The sequence below is a fragment of the Artibeus jamaicensis genome, unplaced genomic scaffold (assembly GCF_021234435.1).
Source record: "Artibeus jamaicensis isolate MK-2021 breed Jamaican fruit bat unplaced genomic scaffold, CSHL_Jam_final contig_233, whole genome shotgun sequence".
Lineage (NCBI taxonomy): Eukaryota > Metazoa > Chordata > Mammalia > Chiroptera > Phyllostomidae > Artibeus > Artibeus jamaicensis.
Genome location: NW_026521486.1, coordinates 31,285,743 through 31,300,485, shown reverse-complemented (window position 1 = coordinate 31,300,485; position 14,743 = coordinate 31,285,743). Strand labels below are relative to the sequence as shown.

At 35.8% G+C, this 14,743-nt stretch overlaps 1 protein-coding gene across 6 annotated transcripts in view; it reads left to right on the top strand.

Annotated features, from left to right (window-relative positions):
* Nucleotides 1–14,743, top strand: part of SLCO1A2 (solute carrier organic anion transporter family member 1A2) — a 76,495-nt gene that overhangs the window by 4,580 nt on the left and 57,172 nt on the right. For 5 of the 6 annotated variants that reach the window (XM_037136651.2, XM_037136656.2, XM_037136653.2 and 2 more), the window contains exon 1: nucleotides 3,913–4,155. The exons of the other annotated variant lie outside the window; for it this stretch is intronic. The gene's annotated coding sequence lies outside the window, so the exon portion shown is untranslated. Of the gene's footprint in view, nucleotides 1–3,912; nucleotides 4,156–14,743 lie in introns of those variants that run through there. 6 annotated transcript variants of the gene reach the window in all.

Sequence of the window (14,743 nt, the reverse complement as noted above, 5' to 3'; positions counted from 1 at the left end):
ATATACCCACATATGGACATGAGATAAGGAGGCTCAAAAATTTTTGTTCCCAGGAAAGTTAGGACAAGACTAGAATTGTTTCCTTGTGCTTCAACCATCAGTCATAATGTTAATATATTTATCAGCTTGGTTAAAGTGACTTCATTTTTTACATTCCCTATTTTCATGCTTTTCTCACACCAACTCCATGGGAAGAGAATTGATAAGGACAGGCAAAGCATGTGAATCAAATTTGGGCTACTTTGTCAAAGAAGGATGAGGATGATCCCAGAAGTTTTTACAGCATTTTAAATCTTCAAAATAGACATTGATTTCTTGTAAGATAGGAAATACATAAAATTACATGTATCCCATATTTGGGATTACAATAATACATATGGGATTAATGCCAATAATTATTAATCCTAACAATTATTATTAATCCCAATAACAATAATATGGGATTAATATTACAGCAATCCCATATTTGAAATGAGGAAAAAGTAGAAAATGTCTTAGGAACATAGAAGCAGAACAAGGACAATAGGAAGCTTAAACTTGGCAATGTCTCAGGTACTTTGTGTGGCAATGGAGACAACGGGAGCTACCAATTATTGAAATTTTTGCCGATTTTGGGCTCTCTGACAAGTACTTTACATTATCTCATTTTTTATTCTATGTCCTGTGTGGCTGTCTAATCTTTTTAGGACTGAGAAGGAGGCGATACAGGTATCTCCTTCTTGACTCAGTTCTAGGAGGTCTAACGAGATCTACCTAGATGGCCCCGGGGGCAGTCGCTGCAGCATCAGATACAGTCACATTTGGGGATTTGAAAGTGAGAATTCACCGAGATGGGGAGACAGCAGCTTAAGAATTCCAAAATGTTCTCCAAATACATGATGTAAATGTTGGTAATGCTGGAAATGAATAGGAGAATATAGACCGAGTTCTACCTTGGGGCTGGTTTACCGACATCTTTGTTTTACAAATTAGAATTTTTTTGACAGTAGCAACCTGTGATTTCATTCACTATGAGAATGTAATATGGTAATCAAATAAAACAATCTAAATTTTATTGACATTTTAAAATGGAAAAACAGCATATGAAATAAGACTATGAAAATGCCACAGGAAGCACCTCATTTTAAAGAAGTCCTGGTTTCTTTTTCTAGCCATTTTCTTTCTTTTATTTCTGTGTGGGCATGATTTTCTTCTTCATTTCCTAGTGACATATGTCACTTGTGATTTATGTGATCCTATTTTTTATGCTGTAGATCTTGGTGTTAAAATCCATGCTACATGGGGCTAATTGGTAGGACTACCTAATATCTAAATTGTGCACGATTTAGTTGTCACCACTGGTATTTAGGTGAGTATTAATAAAGGAAAGGGAAGTGAAGGGAATTAGGCATTGAGCTTAATAAACTCAGGGCCATGAATCTCCTCGCTTCACACCTCAGGGAACTACAGCAGTGGTCCCCCAGGAGGATGGCCACTGCTCACGGGAACAAATAGCTCTCTCTTGCTGGTGATTCACATTCATCCACTGCATTCACGCGTTCTGTCTTGCCCAGCAGCACTAGATTTTGTGTCTGGCAGCTTCCCGGGCTCACAGCAAATGGTGTGACCATAATAGGGAGCAGAAACTCTGAGCAGTGGCCTTTATTCTGGCCCTACTGAAGACAAGACTGGACATTTTCCATGGCAAGATGGCCGAAGATGGGACATTGGGAAGTCTGGAGAGGAACCCCCTTAATTTTACACCATCAGTAAAGTTTACCATGGAACCCCATCCTCCCGTGTGGGTCTCAGGAAATTCTTTTCCTCATAACACCACAAGGACTCCACTTCAACTGCTAATAGAACTACAATGCCATAATTATACACTTGAGAAGTAGACATATTTTTAATTTTGCTATACTATTTTTTGTTATATTTATTTGGAACAAAAGTGAGCAGAGGGTAGACTGTATTTCAGGTTAATGTTTTCCATTTAGGACACTGATCATTTGCTAACTCTTAAGCCAAGAAAGGATCTTAGCCCGTTAATAAGTCTCACCTGTGTCTGGAAGTTATGGTCGCATTCCTGGAAGTTGTGGTCACATTCCACAGGCCAAATTAGGTTTTAAATATATATTTCTGGAAAGGGCTAGAAAGAAGAGTGTGTAGGTGGTTATAATACCTAAGCTTTTCCGAGGCAAAGTTTCAGATAAAAACATATAGTAAAATGTTATTATAATAATAACTATTTTTTACATGTAAATAATATATTTGGATGACTTCCTATATTATAGATAAAAAACAATTTACCTCAGATGACTGGTTACAGAGATCAAGCTCAATTTTTTAATGATAAAGCTGTGCATTATTCATTTTAAATGATTTGGCTCCTAAACTCAAATGTACGCAAAGGGCAACAACACATGTGAGACTCAAAAGATACCAAAGAGTCTCAGCACATTATGTCTTAAAATAGAAACATGTGAGCTTCCATTCCATTGTTGTGTGATGATGTCTGCAGTGATAAAGTGAGGAAGGTCGGTCAAAAGGCTCATTTAATTTTTTCTGTAAAATAAAAGATGTGTTTTTCATTTTCACCAATAACTTTATTGATTTGGATATTTTGAGTATCTTGGCTCTCGTGTGGTATACATTGATTGGTCTCAATTAATGTCTTGATTTGATTACTGTCAAGTTCAACTGGTCTCTGACACATTTGATCAGTCACAGCACCTTCTCCATACACCGTACAAATCTTTTTTCTAATTCAGTTGCACTTTTACCTTTCTTGAAATAATAAAGCATAATATGCCCAAAATGTTGCATGTTTTCTTCCATCTCCAATATTAAAAAGTCTGCATGAAAACTTACCAATTTTGATGTCTTTTTAATGCATGCTGAAATGACAACTGTTATAGTACAATTTAACAAAATTTTTTCAAATGAAGTTAAAGACAGCTAAGTGCTACTATAGCCATCTTATGGAAAAGACCAAATGAACTTTTTGGCCAACCCAATATATCCAAATACACTCTACAAGACAAATTCTACAGTTGCAGTATTTTACCAGTTGTAGGTATTAGAATCTCCTAAACATCTTGTCCTATTGGTTTACTTTTTACTTTTTTTTAAAATTCAGAAGTCTGAGAATCATGGTGAGGCCAAAGTGGATATTTTTAAACACTTTACACTTTGGCTAATGTAGTTGAGTTAATAATCACAGCTAAAAACTTTGAAGTATTGTGTTGACAGGTATTATAACACATTAAGGTCTTTTCATGCATTTCTCTATCCTCATATCATTGCAAAATAGATACTATTTTTTATAGATAAAGGGGAGAATTGAAGGTAAAATAAGTTAAGAAATGGATGCAAAATTTCAAAAAAGAGCCAAAAACCTAGCAAAGGTCTTTCTGTTTCCAAAATGTCAGTTCTTCCCGCTATACCAGTGGTCCTACTCCAATAGCTCTTGGTGTCCTATTGATTTTTGGATTTTTAAAATATTTTATTTATTTATTTATCTTTAGAGGGAAAGGGAAGGAGAGAGGGAGAGAAACATCAATGTATGGTTGCCTTTCGTGCATCCCCTGCTGGGAACTGGCCTGCAGGGAACCGGTCTGCAACCCAGGAATATGCCCTGACTGAGAATCGAACCGCGATTGTCTGTTTCACAGGCCTGTGCTCAATCCACTGAGCTACACCAGCCTGGGTGATTTTTTGATCTTCAAAATTACAACAGGAAATCTTTTAAATGCTTAATTTATGAAAGTGACTACACTTAGACGATACCTCCTGGCATACTAATGATAAACCCAACTTCAAATAAAGTTCCAAAAACTGAGTTTGAGTTTCCTGGAACTCAAAGGGTTTGGTTCATTTCATGGCCTCCTTTATTTCCCAGTGGCATTTCTGCAGAAGGGTTCCAGAGAGAAGGGTTCCTAAGGACCCGGTAGTCTGAGGAAGGCTGGTGAGGCGTCAGAGAAACAGATGGCCTCTGTTGTGCCCTTTGCTCTGCTTTACCCCACCGGTGTTCTCTACCGCATCAACCAAGCTTAACATGTAGGATATTTATAACCAGAGTGGAAGTTGTGCTTTAAACCCAGATCATGCCTAGGTGTGCAGGAAAACGGTTGCAAATGTATGCAGGCTTCAAAGCCCAGCTGGAGAAATTTTAAGGTAACCAGGACTCCTTTGTGCCTTTCCCCTACACTCCTTCTCCTTTTTTTCCCCTTGTAGCTCACCCTTTCCCTTCCTTCACCATTTTTCCTTGCTTCCAGGTGCTTATCCCATTCTTCTACGGTTTTGTTCTTAGCTATGAACTACCTTCAACTATGTTATTAGAGATAATGATGCAGAGTTCCCCTTCAAGAGGGATTTTTGTTTTTTAATAAGGAACTCTTGAACAAAAAGCTTCTTAAAATGCAAAAGAATAAATTTCAAATTTCAGAAAGTGAAGGGGGTTAATTCTGGATAAGGGTTTTGTTCTTTTGCTCATGATTTGTTGATGTCTGTTGCTTGTTCAGATAATTTATATTTCTGAAAGTAGAGTAATGTTCAATAAAGGGAGGTGAATTATCATACCACACCAGAATATAGTTTTATCATAGTGATAACTATGTGTGAGACCATAGCTTCCTTGACTCCATGTAAGTTTATACAAATTATTTCAGCATTTATATTATGTAGGCACCATATTTAAATGTTTATAGGATAATCAGGACATCATACCTATGAAGATAGAGAGATTTTTAGACTTTAAGTCTATATTTTTTGATAAAATTAATTTTCCTTTTATAAGGCTATCCATAATTTTAACAAACATTGAATTTTAAAGTATTGAGTTTATTAATATATAGTTTGCTATATATGTGGTAATACTTGTAGTTATTTAAGTTCTATTCTTTGAGAATTTTAAAATTTGTTCTCATTGTTCTAATGTACTTACAACCCAGGTAAACTCTACCAAATACTCTGTTGCTATATTGTCTATTATTTCCTTTTTAGGATTTATGTGCCATTCCTTACTGGTGGTAACCTTTGTTCTAAGTAACAAAAGGAATGTTCCAACAAGGAAGTGGTAAACTTTTCTGAACCTGTATCTCATGTGGTTCTGTCAAAATCTTGTAATTCTAGAAGTGACTATGCAAGACAAATGTTTTTGCATACCTGATTATTGGAACAGGAAAGACATATAGTGATACGAATCCTAGTTAGGATTTGGGTAGATTATTTTCATTATTCTAGTTCCGTTTTTGTTTTTTTTTTTAACTTTTTCCCATCAAAATCTTGTAATTCTATAAGTGTTTGTGCAAGACATGTTTTTACATCATTGGTCATTGGAGCAGTGAAGATATATGGTGATATGAATCCTAGTTAGGATTTGGGTAGATTATTTTCATTATTCTTGTTCCTTTTTTGTTTCTTTGAACTTTTTTTCCTATTGTTTTGAACCCACTTGTAGGCTCCTACCTTTATCTTTCTTCTTTCTTTCTTTCTTTCTTTCTTTCTTTCTTTCTTTCTTTCTTTCTTTCTTTCTTTCTTTCTTTCTTTCTTTCTCAAGCCTGTTTATTTGCTATTAAATACAAAAGTACCCACTGGTATACTAGATCATTCTTTTGTTTTTGCACAGTTACTGTGGCTATAATGGCTACCACTGATTTAATACCAAAGATGTGTCAGGTACTTGGCAAATATTACTCCTACTCTTTAATAAATTAATACATTTAATAAACCTTACAATGATCTGTTTTACAAAGGGAACAATTAAATCATAACTTTGTATTAACATTTACTCATTTTTTATTTGCTCATTTGTTACTCATATAATACATTTATTTACACAGTACTTATTGAGCACCTGTTATGTGGAAAATAGTGGGGATTACAGAGATGACTCATAATCCCTCGTCCTCAGGTACTTTTCAGACTAGGTGAGGAAATAACACCTGTTCATACATAACCAAAATACGAGGATCCACCAACTACTTCAAGGTGTTCTCAAAACCCCAACCACTAGAATAATATCAAATACCAAAGTGAACTCAATACACATTTGTTGAGTGATTGATTAAATTTTGAATAAATTGAAATCAGAAGAGTCTATATAAATTCAGAGCTGAGATAACAGGATTGCAAGAGATTCCTTGGAGAATGTGGCATTTGAGAGCATGGGTATAGACTTCCAGAGAGTGAGAGAAGGATAATATCCACGGTAAGCAAATTGTATGGGCCAAGGCATGGAGGTGTGTGAGTGTGAAGTGTGAAATATGTAGAAAGTTGACGCACCAAAGGAAGCAGTAACAGTGTGGACGAAAATGTAATCTGAAGTCCCAAGGCAAAGACCTTACAGGACTGGCTACTGGACGTGGGCCTACTCACTGCGCAGAGTTTTTATTTTACTGTAAACAAAACTTCCTTAGATGTTACAGAATGAACAAATAGAAATCTTAATAGGGATCCAATATGAACATCACAGGTGGATTTTGGGGTTGGCAGAATAAAGAGAAGCTACCAACAATCTTTCAGGGTTAGAAATATTTAATAAGTGTGCTAGATCTTTCAAACTTTCTTTCATTGAAACCTTAAAAAAAAACAAAATAAAACTATCTCATACTGGGTAGACTGTTATTCTCAACATCAAACAAGTGCTTTATATATTGAAAAAATATTTTGATCCTATCATGCTTTTACCTGACTTGTTTGTTCAGCGCCAAGACAAACTGATCTGAAGTGGTCTTACATAAAATGAACCACAGGACACAGTGGAAGTACAAGAAAAATATTTGTGTTTGGGTATAATGTAGAGAAATTGTCTGGACTTTGGAGCCTGCTAAACCTAGGGCCTATTCTGGGAAAAACACTTATTAACTGTGATCTTGGACAAGTCAGCTCATTTTCTTTTAAAGAGATTGGCTCTTTATTTTGAAATATGTGGCTGTTTGAGAAAGCAAAGAAACCCCTGTCATTCTTATCTAATTTTTACAAAATTAATTTTTTGTATTTAGCTCATGTTTTACTACTTAGTTTCTATCATTAAATGGCATACCTGCCTCATATAAGGTTTTGTGAAGAAGATATATATGTATCTTCACAAAATATATATAAACTAGCTGAGGGGGGTGAACAGATAGAGACATTCAGATGTAAAATAAAGTATCTGCCATTAAAACACATTAGATTCTCCCTCTAGCACTTTCCCTAGCTCGATAGTGAGCAGGTACCTCCCCTTGACAAAGTGTGGCCCAGTGCCATTCTGCTGTGGCCAGGTGGCCCTTGTGGGAAATGCTTTGTGGGGAGAAAGAGGAGGTGTCTCCTACAAGTGGAAAGAGAAGGTAACAGCATTTATTGCTGGGCAGATTTGTAGCCAAAATCCTAGCTATTTTCTTCACTGACATGATTTCTTTTTATCTTCCAGCCAATCTGTGAATGATTTATTATTCTTTTCATGTCACATGTGGGGACACAGAGGTTCAGAGTACCTTGACCACAGTCACGGAAGCCCACTTGGCTTCAAGGCTGCACAGCCTTCCTACCACCAGGCAGTAAGGGGGAGGAGATGTGCTCCACAGCTCTCCCCAGTCCTTTCAAACGATTGCACATCTTCCATCTTCAGCTGCACAGTGACCGGTGGCAAAATGTTGGTTTACTCTTTTGAGAAACAAAAGGGTTTTTCCACCAAGGCATCCAAAAACTTCAGATCAATGATACATCAGAATTCAAATCTCTGGTCCATACTGTAGTTTATTTTTTCACCTGATAAGCATTTCTTCACTGTCATCTTGAAGAAATAACAGGTTTGAAATAAGCAGATTTGGCACTTCCTACGTAACTAAGAAGAGGTGAAAAAGTTGACTGCACTTTTTAAAAAGAGTCTATCAGCACAACTGTAATGAGTATTTTGCCCCACTAGTAGACAGACACCCAAGGATTCTTGGAAGCACCTTGGAATTTTCTACTGGACCTTGGAACCAGTGATTTATTAGCAGCAGGAGAAATGACATTGTATGGGTATAATGAGAAGCCCCTTTAAATAGTTATCAGGTAAGCAGCAGTAAGATTTTATAGATATCGAAAAGCATATACCAGTACTTCCCCCAAACTGTACCATATAGTCTTTCATAGAGTCATAATAGATTCTTTCTATTATTTAACTAAAGAATAATGCCTGGCCCTACTTGCCACAAAAGGCTTGTGATCTGCCCTGTAGTCTGTGAAGCACATGTTCGTGTTCTAAATATCGCCTGATCTTTTTACAGAACCCTAACTGTAGGTGCTTCCATACTGGAGTGGAGCAGCCAGTGTGCAAAAAAATCTTGGAATTCCCCGAGCAAGAAATCAGCTTATGTATAAATAACAACTACCCTATAATTTAATTTTTAGGAAATTATTGTGAATTATCTTAACTCCAGACAAAACAGTCTGACAGCTTATTATCCTTAAGGATATTAATTACAAGCCAAATGATATGGGTATTTTACTAATTCACATTACAGAAAAAAGCATTTGGTTGTTAAGATGTAAAATATTATCCTCTATTTGGCTTCTGAATTGATAAATTTAATTTAGCACAAACACTTAAACTGTTTTGCTCCTGATTGACAGCAACTCTCAATATTAATTATCAAGAAATGTTTGAACATCATGAATGGATTCATGCCTTTGTGTCTGTGTCTTCTGTTGGAAATGCCAAAGGATTATGACTCAATACTTTCTTTGATACCTAATTCTGTGCTCTCAGTACATGTTCTGAAGCAAACACATTCTAGCCAGCATAAATATTTTCCAAATAATGTAGATTAAATAGTGGCATTAAGAAGGATGACCAATGCATGTTACTGTGTTTTCATAAAAGTGGTCATCGGTTAAATAATTTTCAAAGTTTATGAATAGGTATAGATTTAAGTAGTGTTTGTGAAATTTGGTTATGAAATTCAATGTATAGTCTAAATCAATAATAAGGGTAAAGGAGAATATGCTAGTATATTGCCCACTTTTCAAATAAAATAGCATTTCACTTACAATAAATTGAGAAATATCATAATTTCCCATTCCACCAGAAAACCCTATTTTAAAAATGGAATTTATTTAATCTCTGTAATTTATTTAATAAAAAATTAAAAACTTTATTTCTATATTATTTTGTGAAATTTAAATATTTAATTGTGTAATACCCTGTTTAATTTATTGGAAGATGGAATTCATTTCCTAAAGGGTTCAGTAACTCAAATCAAGGCAAGAGCAATGGAATTAATATGTTCTAGTGTAATGAAAATGTACATGGCAGAACATCCTTAAGATAAACCATCAGGTGCTTGCTTCTTCCATAATCTGGGTTCTATGTATAGATGGCACACTGGCTTAATCCATTGTCAACCAGAGAGGCTGGTGGTAAGTGTCATTTTCAGAAGATAGAAACTGTTAAGCTCTAAGTCAGCACAATATCAAAGACCAAGGAAGAGAACTGCTCAAGTAGCCTAACTTTCTCTAGACTGTTAATAAGCTTCAGCTGCTTGATTGTGAATTAAGAAATTTGTGGAATAAAGCATGATTAAATCCTAGTCTCTGCCTTTGGAACCTAACAATGTTAAGAAATGTGTCAGTCACACAAATAACACAGTGATAGTATAGCCATATGGTATTTTTGCTATAAATAAAATAGTAATAATATAATACTCTGATTTCACATGAATCTAAAAGATATACTCAAAGAGTGGTGAGAGATCAGGGTGTAGAAAACTCGTAGTTAGTGAGACAATGATGAAAGATTCTTGACTTCATCATTAAAAATTTTCGAAAGGCTGCACTCTGGACAGTTGCTCAACTTGGAGGGAATGAAGGGAAGAAACAGTGTAAAAGAAAAAAACAACAATTATGATTACATCGGCTAAATAGAAATAACTAGAACAACCAAAAAGGTTGTCCAAAGCATAGGTATATGAAGAGAAATGATGTGCATTAAAGCTGGAAAAGAGGATCGGGGTTCATTTATACAGGGACTTGAGTGTCAAGCTAAAGAATTTAATGTCTTTCTGTAGATAAAAACATGCCCTTCAAAAATTCTGCATAAAAGACTAATGTAGTAAGAAATGTGTTTGGAAGTGTGTACAGAATGGCAGAAAATTCTGGAGTTTTGGAGGGCTATCAGCAGGCTCTGGTAGGGGTCCTGGCTTGCAGTAAAAAGGGCTGAAGTTAGATTATTAGCAATGGGAGGAGAAAGGAGAGACATATTAATAACAAAAAGGCTTAAAAGTAGTATATATGTTCTGGTAACTGATTTGAATATGTGAGCAAGGAGTTTGAGTGATTGAGGATAATTCCAAGATTTCAAGATTGAATTATAGTTGTAAGAATGGTTGTATCATTATTATATTGATCGGAGTCATCAGGAGAAGTAGGAATATTATGGAGTCACCAAGGGACCCAGGCTGATGGAGGTCTCTCCTTCAGGACCTTCTGCAATAGAGGAAAGCGAAATATTATAAATATTTTCACACAGGCTTTTTACCTACTGCGTCAACCCAGAAGTGGCACACATTTCTGCTAATATGTAGCCACAATTAGCCACATGGTGCACCTGAAAACAAGAGGACTGAGAACTAAAATTTTTGTGTGCTCAGCTAAGAGAGAATATTGGTGAGTGCTACTAATGCCGATATAGTTACAATGAGTGTCAGCTGAATCTTTCCACAGCTTTGGGCAGTGGGTATGTGAAAGGGAAAATAATGGGTAGATAAGAATAGTTTATATGAAAAGGTCGCCCTGTACTCAGCCAAAGGCTCTTTGGCCTCACAAGCTTTTCTACTTATAACCAAAAGATATTCTTTAAGCATAATATTACTAAGTAATGATAGTTAGGATTCAGAAGAGAAGCAGTGTTTTGCATAATACTCTCTTAAAATGTCCAAGGAAATTTTCAGAAGTTTTAAAATGTGGTCTTTGTTCTGATTCCATGGTGCAACATGGAAGCTAGAGAAATCATTTCTATTTCTAACAGTGCAATAGAATATAATTTGTAGCATGTATAGGCACAATAGGAAAGTCTGGGATAAACTGAGTCATCAAATGTTACTGTTGATATCTCCAATTATATCAATGAGGTTACACTCGTTAATCCCACAGGTAATTATAAGGAACCAGGGAAAGGACTGGGCAAACTCCATAGCAGTAAGACATTGTCAACTTTTATATGTTTAGATTGCTACTGGCATACAAATGAAACTAAGAAAATAACACTGACCTTGTTCAGATGTTTAACTTTGATAAAAATTTAATAAACTTGAGACCTACTATTAATATCTGCTTCATCAATGTAATAACCTCTTTCCTTCTCAGAAGTCCCTCATTTAGAATAAGTTACACAGACACCCTAACTACATTCTACTTTTTAGCAATAGAGGCTGTTAAGTTACTACACATAATTTTTCTGGTGTTATGCTGGGTAATTGTGTGCTACTCTATACAACACCCTTGAATGTCATCTGCATTCATTAAAAGTTTGTTAACTGTTGAAAGATAGATTGAAGAGTTAATACAGCTGTGATACACAACAAACTTTTATTCAAACAATTGTCAAAAAATTTTAACCAAGAGTTTTAGAGACTGTAATTTAATTGCACCTTACTCAGTATTGAGCTGAAATGCACTTTAACAGTAGGGCTGACAGTTAAACATCACAAAAAGAAGTTAATGCATTTATTTATTTCAATATATGATTCATGACACAAAATCATTATAAATGTAATCTTCTGGATCTATATGCACACAAAACACCAACTCCATAATTTGTCAGCTTCAGGCACAGTTCATAAAGGGAAATTTTACATTATAAATCAAGTTAATGAGTCAGATTCTCACTAACACTGAGATGCTGTTTTCCATTAAAATAATACAAGTTGAGTGCCTTTAGAAATGGCATTACACAACATGTTAGCAGTTTATGTGAGTCCATGTTATTTCCAAAAATGCCTAACTCACAGTCGAGAAAAGTAGATACCTGTAAAAATCTGACTGAAAGCAAAACATTCCATTTCATGTCCAATAATGAAGCTTCTTTCAAAAAAAGGCACATCACAAACATTATCTCCTTAGTAAATATATAATTAGTTTAACAAAGAAAGTGTTGCCAAGCAATATATAGTTTGCAGAAATCTGTGGTCATTTAACTGTAGATGTGACTAATAGAAACATAAATTGCTTTTGCAATATCCTGCACAAGAATATAACTGGTTAATGAAATTATATAGGTATCAGGTGTACAATTCTGTAATACATCATCTATCTATTGTATTGTGTGTTCACCACCTCCAAGTCTCCTTCCATCATCCCAATTAATTCAATAAGATTTTTAAAATAAAAAAACTTAAAAATACAAATAAACACAACTTAAACAGAATAAAGGGCACATACAATTTTGAAATGCTCACTGATAATAACAATCACTAATAAAGCTGCTACAAATATTCTTGTGTAAGTCTGTGTTAACATAGGTTTTTTTTCTTTCGATTAAATATGTGGGCGAGAGCTGAGATGCCCATGGTTTCTATCAGTGAGATGCTACAAAGCTGATTGGAGGATATATGCATAGACATGGTTTGCCAATGGTGCATTCAGTGTACGTTTGTTGGGTAGGAACCAGACCTCTGACTTGAGAGACTCTCAATTAGTGTTCCCCACCCAGGGGGCTTCCAGTTTTTACCTCCCCAAAAAGTCTTTAATATCTTTCTAAAAAAATGAGTGTTCCTGCTTGACAGTACATAAAGCTGAGACGTTTAGAATTTAACTAATTGTTCCTGTTTTCATTTTATTTTATTAAATTCTTTCCTTTGTGGTAATTGATTTCCTCAGGCCCAGAATCTCTCCTGTTTCACTTATCCAGAGATGAAATTGATGTTGGAGTAAGGGGTGGTGGTTACCTGGATGCACTGACTTGTCAGCAATGTCCCTGAAGGGGTGTCCACACAGATCTGAAGCGGCTCAGCACAGCAGCCTGCTCTCCGTTAAGTCTGACAGCATTGGATGCTGGGATTAAACAAACCTCTGGGGGCGAGCCAAGCTGTCCCCAGGAGATTTTTGAATATGAGTTATATAGAAAGAGAGAACAAGCATATAGTAGATCCATTAGTGCAATCCCATATTCTCTCCCACCAAAGCCTCCAAGCTTTGACTCTGTGGTGGTGGTCATTTGTTTTTTATCCTTGAGCAACATCAAGAAAATATAGAAAGGCACTGTGAGTGTTCATGTATTAGAAGCCTCAGGACTAATCCCTTTTCCCCATATGATATGACTGTCCATCTTGGTTTAGAAGATCATTAGTTCTTTGAAATTTTGTTTATTTTTGTTTTGTTTTTCACATAGGAACACTTTATAAATAATTTTACTTTCTATTGTTTACATTTGAGTTTTACTGCCATGTGATCTAACGCTAAGTAACTTGCATTCTAAATAGCTATGTGATAAAATTCAGTGGCTCCAAATAGTCATTTCTTTTGGTTGTGAATGCTCTGGTTGTATTTAATTGTAAAGGCAGGGTTTAAGTGATAATGTGTATAGTAAAAAATTTTTGATTAAGATTTGATTATTTAAATCGATCTTATAATAATTTAAGAGCAATATTCTGTGATTATGTTGTAGCCCTGACCAGAGAAATAACATGTAATAAGGTTGAAATTGTGTGGTAGAAACAAACTTCTATGGTTTTATTATTTTTCGCTGGTCTAATAAATAAGCTTGAGACTGATTGAGAGAGAAAATAACCAATTTTAATACATACGTATGTATGGAATCCTGCATACATGAGAAAGCATGAGACCCACATGCAGGAGAGGTTTAGAGACCAAGGTACATAAGACATCCTGAGCCAGGAAAGAGGTAGGGGCCTGGGGACTTCAAAGGTTCATTGTAGGATGATAAGAAGAGCAAATGATTAGTAAATAGAAGTCGCCCTGCCCCATAGAGAAGTCAAAAGAGGCTATCTTTGATGATAGTCTCTTACTATGGGCAAGGCTCCTTATGTGAGTTTTTCTAAATAGTCAAGAGAGGGGCAGAAGTTCCTCTTGAGCACACAGATGAGGTTGCCTTTAGTCCAAAACAATCTGCATAGTGCAGAAAAGCACATCTTGGGGTGGCTTGTTCTGAACCCCTACAAAATCTAGGTATTTTACATTTACTGTAAAAATTTAATAACTTAGGCCAGAAATTTCTTTAAAGATTAAAGGTTTTCTTTTAAGCATAAATTGATTGGCTGAAAAAAATGGCCAAACTTACCAAAGTATTTGCCTGTATCTACTTATATTTCCTCTGCCCCATGCTCCCATGAAATAGTCAACTAACCAGTGAAGCAACTAAACACAGAGTGCAACAAGGAAGAGCATTTTTGTTTTCATGGGGTCAAGCCTGGAATCACAGGTGAGCTGTTAGTAAGACCTGGCTCCCCCGTGGGCTTCTAGGGGGATGGGTTAATAGGGGAAATATCATTAGTTATGGTGACTAAGGGAGTGAGGATTGTGGTTGGGGTCATGGTCTCTACCGATCACTGCATCTTGTCCTGATGTCACTCCGTCTGGTTTTACAAGGGTATTGTCAGTGGGGTTGGTTTCACCTTTCCGGGTCTAGAGCTCAAACGTGACTGAGGCCTAGATGTTATCTCTGGCTGAAACTCTATTTCTGTGGTCAGCATAATTGTTCCTAAGAATATGGTGCTGCCCACAACCTCATTGGCCTGAAGGCTTAATGATTAAAGGGGTGGATGTTCAAGGAAGAGGAGGT